The following is an 8,798-nucleotide window of genomic DNA, read 5'->3' on the forward strand; positions in this document are numbered from 1 at the left end:
GTTAACAACCGGTTCTCCCAAAGTGGTGCGAACTGGCTGAATCCCACCACTGAGTCCATAGCCTGTTAGGAACTAAGCCACACAGCTGGAGGTGATCAGCGGGTGTGCACTGAGGGAACTTTGCATGCTCCCCCCGCCCCCGCCCCCAGCTCTGTGGAAAAATTATCTTTCACAAAACCCATCTCTGGTGCCAAAAAGATTGGGGACTACTGTTTCACAAAAACATTTAGTAGCATCAGACGATCATTTCCATATATTAATTCATTACTCCATGCATCCGATGAAGTGAACTCATGAAATGCCTTTCAATAAAATGTATTGCTGTAATGGAAAAAAAAGAAGGCTACTAGACCTCAATTTTCATTACCACAGACTAACGTGGGTTCTATCCTGTTTCCCTGAAAATAAGATTTCCCCGGATAATAAGCCCAATCAGGCTTTTGAGCACATGTGCTAAAATAAACCTTCCCCTGAATAGAAGCCCTCCCCGAAAATATTGCAACACAGCAGCACCATGAGGTGACCACGCTCGCCGCCTCCTGCACCTCAAAAATAATAAGACCTCCCTGAAAATAAAGCCAAGCACTTATTTTGGGGGTCAAAAGAAAATAAGACCTGTCTTATTTTCAGGGAAACACAGTACAATGTCTATCTAAGGGTGCATCTTTATATAACATGGTAACAACTGGACATGATACTATCTCTGCTTAATTTTTTCAAGAAGGATTGTTTTGTATGTCTCATGGCCACTGAAAACATTGCAAGGATGTTCTGTAGGGGTCTTAGAAGGTTTAAATATTGAAGGGTGGGTTCCCACCTTTTTTCCCTCCCTCTCCAAGCACTATCTCAGTCCCTGTACTGCCCACCATAGGACATTTCCTAAGCTTATTGCATTATTTTGCACTTTGTAATTTACAGCACATAACCTGTCACACTTGGCTACATGGGCAGTAAGGCAGGAGTTCGGATTCTTAAAGCAAAAGAGCCATAAGGACACACGGATTCAAGTTAAAAGCAGTTGCCAAGTTTGCTTTATAATAATCAGGATTTCCTAGCTTTATCTATACTGCTAGGAATGAGACACAGCAGGGAAGTAAGGGACTGGGATCCCTTTCCTTGCCTGAAGTCGATTGGCTTGAAAATATATCTGTTCCTTTATTCTTTTCTGAAGATTTTGCCTTACGGTACCAAAGTTTATAAGCTTTAATCCGCAGCTCTGGCCAAACGACCTGAGGTTTGGTCATTCATGCTGGTCACACACACATGCAGTCCCGAATCTGTCTACATGCTCATCTATGCAGCTGGCAATGGAGGAAAGCTCTGAGATTCATTGCAGTAGGGAAGAAAAGAAGGGAGAGGAGATGGAGGACAGCTGTAGGAAATTACACTGCAGTTTAGGAAAACGTTTGTTTTAAACCCGGCCTCAGCTTTACACAGCAGGTATTAAAGAAGGGGACTGAACTCAGTTTCCCTGGTGCTATTCTCTCTTCCCCACTCCCTTCCTTTGGACTCTGAAGTTTGGAATGACCGAAAGTGACCCAGCAGCCATTTCTCTCTCTCCCCCTCTTTCTCTCCCTCTCTCTCTCCCTCCCTCCCTCCCCCCTCTCTTTTTCAGCATTATCACAACAGCCAGAACAGAACAGAACGAAACACACAGCTGCCTCCTCCTATTCCTGCTCTAGGTTACTTTCTCACCATTACCTTTCAAAGGGAGTCCGGTGTGTACACACACACACACACCAAAGTTCTGCTGGAAAAAATGTTTGTGCCGCAGCCATTGGAAACATCATCGCATCTCCAAAGGTAAAAATGACATAAGTCACAAAGTTTCCACAGCAAAAAAAAATGTTGCAAGGAACAAAGGGAAATCTTCCTGCAATTCAGAACAAGAACACCCTGAGTGCTCTCAAAGTACGGGTGCAAAGAGACCTTCTCCAAACTGCTGCCCTCTGAATATGCAGATTACATCTCATTCCATTCTTTTACCCTTCTTTGTCCAGGGTAAAGTTACAAACTGTGGAAGGGCAAGACTGGAGAAGATCAACGGAGAAGGGACAAAAAATGAATCTTTGCCTTGGCAACATTTGTGAAAAATGATAGGAGTTGGGTTTTCCCCTACATTCTTGAAAGCTGTCTCACTGACATGAGGCAAAATAAATGGGTGGTTTTCAGATGATATTGTATAGTACACACAGCTTTGTCTTTCGTGTGTGTGGGTGTGCGCGCGTGCACTTCCAAACAGGAAACAATCTTACACTTTCTCCAGAAAATTTACTAAAAAAAAAAAGACTCCGGGGGAATAACTTTGGGTTATTGGATATACCCAGTCCTCAAACAGAATTTGGGGTATGCTCTATGGTAAAGAGGTATCTCTAACAATTAGAATTCTATTATTAGCTCCCGCAAAAGAAGGATTTTTTTTTCCTGGGCAAGTGAACAGTGTTGATGGCAGATTGAAAACTTTCAAATCACATAGAGGGTCTTATCAAAGAGACCTTCCATATAACTCTGCATTGTTACTATTATTGCTACACATCCTTCCATTTAAACATTACAATGTCACAACTAGTCACTTGCTTCTTAAGACTTAACCCAGCAATTCCTGGCGTTTTTTATGGTTATGGTTGGCATGAGCCAACCTTCCTCAAAGAAGGCACCCAACAGATACATCCACTTCCCATCGTTTTCAGCCCCCAGCAGCCCTGTGTTGGCAGGAATGATGGAAGATGTAGTCAAACACCTTCCTATGGCTTCCATATTCAGCACTACCAAAAGCACCCATTAATTTCTCTCGGCTGTGCTCATGCACGCTGCCTGCAGCCTGCACTTTCTGTAGCTCTCCAGGGGATACTGAAGAGGGGAGGGGGGGTGTTTTAAAAAAAAGGACAGCAGCCCAGCTTTGACATCAAGCAGAACCTCTTATGAGATGTTTTTAAATCCAAAAGGGAACCAAAAGACCAGGGAGCATTTGCACACAGCAGCACAAGTGTCAGATCTGGGACCTTGTCAGGTGGCATTGAAAACCGGCCTTCTCACGTCTCGGGTTAACAGAAGACATGGAAAAGTACCTGCCTGTTTATTTGCTGCCGAAGGGGAGGCGACAGTCACCGCACCGAGCTCCGACACAGCGACTCCCAGAGTTTCCTCCCGCCTGACGAAAACGAGTTTTCTCTATCAAAGAAGCTCTGCCTGAACATATGGTGGGAAATCGCCTCCCCCCGCCCCCATTCTTCGGAACTTGGACGTTCCTGTCGATCGGAGAGCCATTCGACGCGCTTAGACGGCGGATCGTGTCCTTCAGAGCGGGGGGGGAAAGGCGGCTCCTCCGTAATCTCTCCCACCACCATCACCGCCACGCTTCCCGTTCCCCTCCTTTAGGACAAACAACTTCGCGCGCAGAGAAACGCCGTCTTGGCCTCCATGTCCTGGAGCACAGGCGGATTTTCGCCCGTCCTTCTTCCGTCCACTTGTTTTAGCATCCCGAAAACCAGAGTGTCGTCCCCCCGACACACACACAACAGAGGCTGGCTAACCGATCGGCCCAGCTCCTCTCCAATGACCGGGGAAATCTGCGAGCAGCTCGTTCCCTTCCCGTGCAACGCGGCTTGCACACGGTGTGCTTACATAAACACACACACACATGCACGCGGGTCGGATTCCTTCACTACAGCCGCCCCGCTTCTCTTTCTTTCTCGCCGCCTTCTGCTGCTGCTTCTTCCCCCTTGCGGTTTCCTCTTCTCCCCTCGCCGCCCGCCGGCCCCGTCCTCTCTCCAGGGGCGCCCTCCCATTGCCGTGAAAGAGGCGGGATCGTGTCCTTTTCCTCCTTACCTGAACTTTCTGTTTCTCGACCCCCGGAATGCGGGCGAGTCTGGAAAGTGGGTGGGGGGAAGAAACACTCCGCCAAACTTTAAATTACCCCCAAAGCAAAGGAGGAAAAAGACCCCGACCGGCAACCACTCCTCCTGGCATTTAAAGGGAGAAGGGGGAATGAAGGAAAAAATGCAGCTATTTTAAAAAAACAACAGCCAACGTTTTCCCCAAGAAGATTGACAGTATGGCAAACGTCGTCCCTGGCAGTCGCCAACAGGCGAAGGGAGTTCCGACGTGCGACCGAGCAATCCAGAGGGTGATGTGTCCTTTAGCTCTCCTCGCGTAGTACTATATCCCCATCACATGACTGCCGGGGAGGTTATCACAGTAAAAGCAGGGGAAGGCTTGAAGGAGGCTCGACCCAAACTGGCGGTCCGATTGGCTAAGGAAAAGCCGAGGGGCGGGCCAGAGATTTTGTCGTCAATGGAAGCCTCTGGCACGCTGGCGCTCTCTTGCCAGCCCGCTCAGCCAGCCGTGGCTTCTTTTTCAGCCTCTAACGAAAAGATTTCTGCCTTCTCGCAAGGTGGAAATCTCCACCCAGCCTTCTAGACAGGATTCCATTTTTCTCCCTTGATGGAAACCACGTGGGCAGCTCTGACAATGTTGAGTCCTTGCCTGGGGTTTTTCAAGGATGCCCTTCCTGGAAGAGCACAAATGGTTGTGAAGACCCTGTTCATGAAGTTGGGCCCTAGGAGTTGGGGTTGTTGCTGTTGTGCCAACCTTCCTGCTGCATAGCAACCTCCTTATCTGGACTCCTTGACTGGGCTGGCTGTAGAGTTCCCTAGAACTCTATGATTCTGGAGGACTTTACCTTGCCTTTCCTAGGACTAGGGTGAAATGGCTTGGGAGTTCATGGCTTCCATGACAGCTGAGAATCCATGCCATCCAGAGCCCATCTCAGGACACTGGTCACTTCCTGGTTTTGATGTTCCTGTCAAGAGCAGGGGCAATGTGATTGAAAATTGGGGGAGCTTTCGTGATTGGATTGTGCCTGATTGCTATAGGATGCTTTGCAACCACTATCCACCTCAGGGAGGCTGGACCCATTAGAGTGATTTTCCCCTGGCAACTACTGGGACTTGACAAGGTCTATATGGGGAACTGGGAGTTGTCCCTGTTGGTCAGTTGCACCTTTGAAATTACAGACTACAGACCACTCACATCCTGGACATAAATTGTTTCAATTTCTATCCTCAAAACTACACTATAGGGCACTGCACACCAGAAAAACTAAACACAAGGACAGTTTTTCCCCAAATGCTATCACTCTGCTTAACAACTAATTCCCACAACACTGTCAATAATTTACTAAGAATTTATTACTATTATTCTTCTCTTCCTTCCTGGTATCTATCTCTCCCCACTTATGACTACAACCATGTTGCTTGTATCTTTCAATTTATATTGTTTTCATTTGTTTCCTAGTACAATTTGATAGCTTATTAGAAACTGTCAAGCCGGCCTCCCTCAGCAACCAAGAAAGAAACCACTTAACTCCATTTTGCAGAATTAAGAGTACTTTTACTGGTTATGAAAAGACAGCAGCTAAGCAAAACAAGATCTGAGGCAAAAGTGCCTGAAATCATACATATCAATATGTGACCAAACCCCCTCCCCCTGGTAACCCTCACCCCAGTGTCCAATCTGCAAATCCCTTAGGTGTCACATGAGTTCCATCTTCAAGGAGCATCATCAGGTTGGTATGCAGGACGGTTGGCCTTGACCGACACCAAGCACTAATCTCCAGCAGGCGCAGTAGACAATGAGACCAAAGCTCCCTTTTCACAATCTCTCCTGTACTTAAACTTCCCCTCCCAAATACTAGGCCCCCTTCTCTGTTTCAATGGCAGCTGAAAGCAAATAGTGAAATAGAGGCTGACAGTAACTTTGACTATCACTAAGTGTTGAATCTTTTTATTCTTGATGAATGTATTTTATTCTCCTTATGTACACTGAGAGCATATGCACCAAAGACAAATTCCTTGTGTGTCTAATCACACTTGGCCAATAAAGAATTCTATTCTATTCCATTCTATTCTAACCTTGGTTGCCAATTGGAATAAGGGGATAAAGCTGAGGCTTTGGATAGAATTGTGCTTATGCAATCTATCTCCTCTGGTGAAGCCTGACACTCCCTATGGGGTATGGAGGCACTGGGAGAGATAAAACAGAAGAAGAGGCATCTAAGCATTGCTGCCATTCAAGAAAGGGCAAATTTGACCAAACACAGATTAGAGCCACTATTAAGGCCTACTTCTGACCTCATTGCATCCTCAAATTGCTGCTCTACAGCCCTGTTTTGGTTGATGCATGCCCTCTTGGTTAAAGGGGGTGCGAAGAACCTCTTACAGAGATGAGCAGAGGAATTTGCACATCTTCTGTTGGATAAAGTCACTCAGATTTGTTCCAGAATGGACACTGCGTTTGTCAAAGGCCCAGAGGAGGGTTGAACCAGGTGTGTCTTGCCCCATTATTTGGGAATTGTTTGAACCTGTTGAACCTGAAAAAGTGGGCAAAGTCCTCAGAACTATGGGCTCAGCTACCTACTCTTTAGATTCCTCCTGGCCTGTTAAAGTGTGTGGGTGTGGGTGTGTGTTGTTGTTGTGTGAGTGGATTCTGACAATTCTTTGAGTGGTGGGGTTGTCCACTTTTTACCTCCTAAGGAGGCCTTGGTTTGCCCCTTCCTCAAGAAGACCTCACTAGATCCTTCCACGCTGAACAATATCACCTCCCTCTTTCTAGTGGAAGATGGTAGCAAATGTGGTAATACAATAGCTTCAAAGGGACCTGGCCAAAATTGATTATTTGGTTCCTTTTTGGTCAGGATTCAGACCCAGATGTGAGATGGAAATTGCTTTCATCATGCTTTTTGGATTCCCACAAATGTGATAGGACTGTCCATCCATCCTTGCCTTACTTGACCTCTTGGTGGCTGTTCATACTATCAACCATAGTACCCATCTAGATCACTTTAGAGGACTGGGAGTGGGCTGTACAATGTTCTGCTGGCTAGGCTCTTCAGGACAGATTCCAGTTGGTGATGATTGGTAGGAGAGTCCCATCCTCAATCTCTATTATGTGGAGTGCCTCAGGATTCACAACAGAAATTTTGGGCTCAATTGTGGTCATAGGTCGAGCACTTACTTTATTCAAGTTTGAGAAGACATATTTCTTCATAAATTTCTGACTGCTCCTCCTCTCCACCAACCCATACATAGTATGCTATGGTAAACAATGTGACCGAGATATCACAGAGTTAGGCAACCTAGTACTTCAGCAGCTTTGGGCCTGTGGTTGTTATTGCAAAGTTGTGTCCGACCCGTCGTGACCCCATGGACAACATTCCTCCAGGCCTTCCTGCTCTTTACCATCCTCTGGAGTCCATTGAAGCTCATTCCTACTGCTTTGATAACTCCATCCAACCAACTCATTCTCTGTCGTCCCTTCTTCTTTCGCCCTCAATCGTTCCCAACATTAGGCTCTTCTCCAGTGAGTCCTTCCTTCTCATTAAGTGGCCAAAGTATTTGAGTTTCATCTTCAGAATCTGGCCTTCTAAAGAGCAGTCAGGGTTGATCTCCTCTAGGACTGACCAGTTTGATTGCCTTGCAGTCCAAGAGACTCGCAGGAGTGGCTTTGGACTACAACTGCCATAATCTTTATCATTGGCCATGCAGATTACAGTTGATAGAAATTGTCATCTAATTCACTAAGAGCAGTGTTTCCTAAATCCCCCCCTAGAATTGGAAATAATTATTGCATTTTATTCTGCTTCTCTTTGGTTAACAGCCCCACCCTTCCCACCCTTCCTAATACTGTATCCATTTCAAGGGTCCACATTTTAAAAAGATTCAAAGAAACAGAAACACATAACATTGTCCAGAGGACTATTTCTTCATGTAACACTGAAGCAATACCCAAAAAAAATTTTTCGTTGCCTTTGCCTCATGGTGTTAATAATAATAATAATAATAATAATAATAATAATAATAATAATAATAATAATAATAATAATAATAATAATAATAATAATAATAATAATATTTATTTCTTAGCCGCACCCTCTCCCGAAGGACTCGGGGCGGCGTACAATAAAACACATAAAAATACAAATATGGACAAAACATACATATAATATAGACGTGTACAAGGAGGAGGTGGGCTGATGGATAAAAACAATTAAAATCACAATATTAAAATCCCCTAAATAAATGAATAAATTACAAAAAATAAAAATAAAAAACCCGTCAGGAGCGATATAGTAAGATCATGGTTGAGCCAGGCCAGCTACTTGGAATAGGTGGGTCTTGAGCTTTACACGGAAGGAGTTGCCTTTATCTGAAGGTCAGCACATACCTGAGGCAGTGGTGGAATTCACTTACCATCCCTACCAGTTCGCAAATGTGAGCGCAAGCGCACAAGCGCATGTGCAGTGCTCGCACATTAAGTCGGTGTGTGTGTGTGGAGCCTCCCACAGCCACCGCTACTGGTTCGCCCAAACCGGAGAGAACCAGTTGAATACCACCTCTGACCTGAGGCAAATTTAAGATACGTTGAGCTGTTCTGGTCTTAAAATATTATTTTCCTTTTTATCCCACTTTCCCAGCTATTCTGTTTGGTGAGGCAGTCTGGTGATTCCTAACTTGTAGGCCAGCCTAGCTCCTATTTAGGTTAGTACAGGCAGCTCCCTTTGATGAATTGTGCAAAATCCCCAAGGAGGTTTTGACATATGTCTAAAATAAACTTGCCAGTCTATCTATCCTTTGAAGCCCACATTCTCCTCAGCCCTAACTCCACCCTACATTAAGAAGGGTGCTTCGTCACTGGAGGCTTTTAAGAAGAGACTGGATAGCCACTTCTCTGGATCTCCTGCTTGAGCAGGGGGGTTGGACTCAGTGGTGGGTTCCTGCCGGATCGCACCGGATCGCGCG

At 45.6% G+C, this 8,798-nt stretch overlaps 1 protein-coding gene across 2 annotated transcripts in view; it reads right to left on the reverse strand.

Annotated features, from left to right (window-relative positions):
* KLF15 (KLF transcription factor 15) overlaps nucleotides 1-4,166 on the reverse strand; it is a 29,642-nt gene extending 25,476 nt beyond the window's left edge. Inside the window, exon 1 of one of the 2 annotated variants that reach the window (XM_081934149.1) lies at nucleotides 3,829-4,166. The gene's annotated coding sequence lies outside the window, so the exon portion shown is untranslated. Of the gene's footprint in view, nucleotides 1-3,072; nucleotides 3,745-3,828 lie in introns of those variants that run through there. The other variant, XM_081934150.1, reaches the window with a different exon arrangement.
* Between the last annotated feature and the right edge of the window lie 4,632 nt (nucleotides 4,167-8,798).

This window comes from Natrix helvetica (assembly GCF_964273705.1).
Source record: "Natrix helvetica genome assembly, chromosome: 1".
NCBI lineage: Eukaryota > Metazoa > Chordata > Lepidosauria > Squamata > Natricidae > Natrix > Natrix helvetica.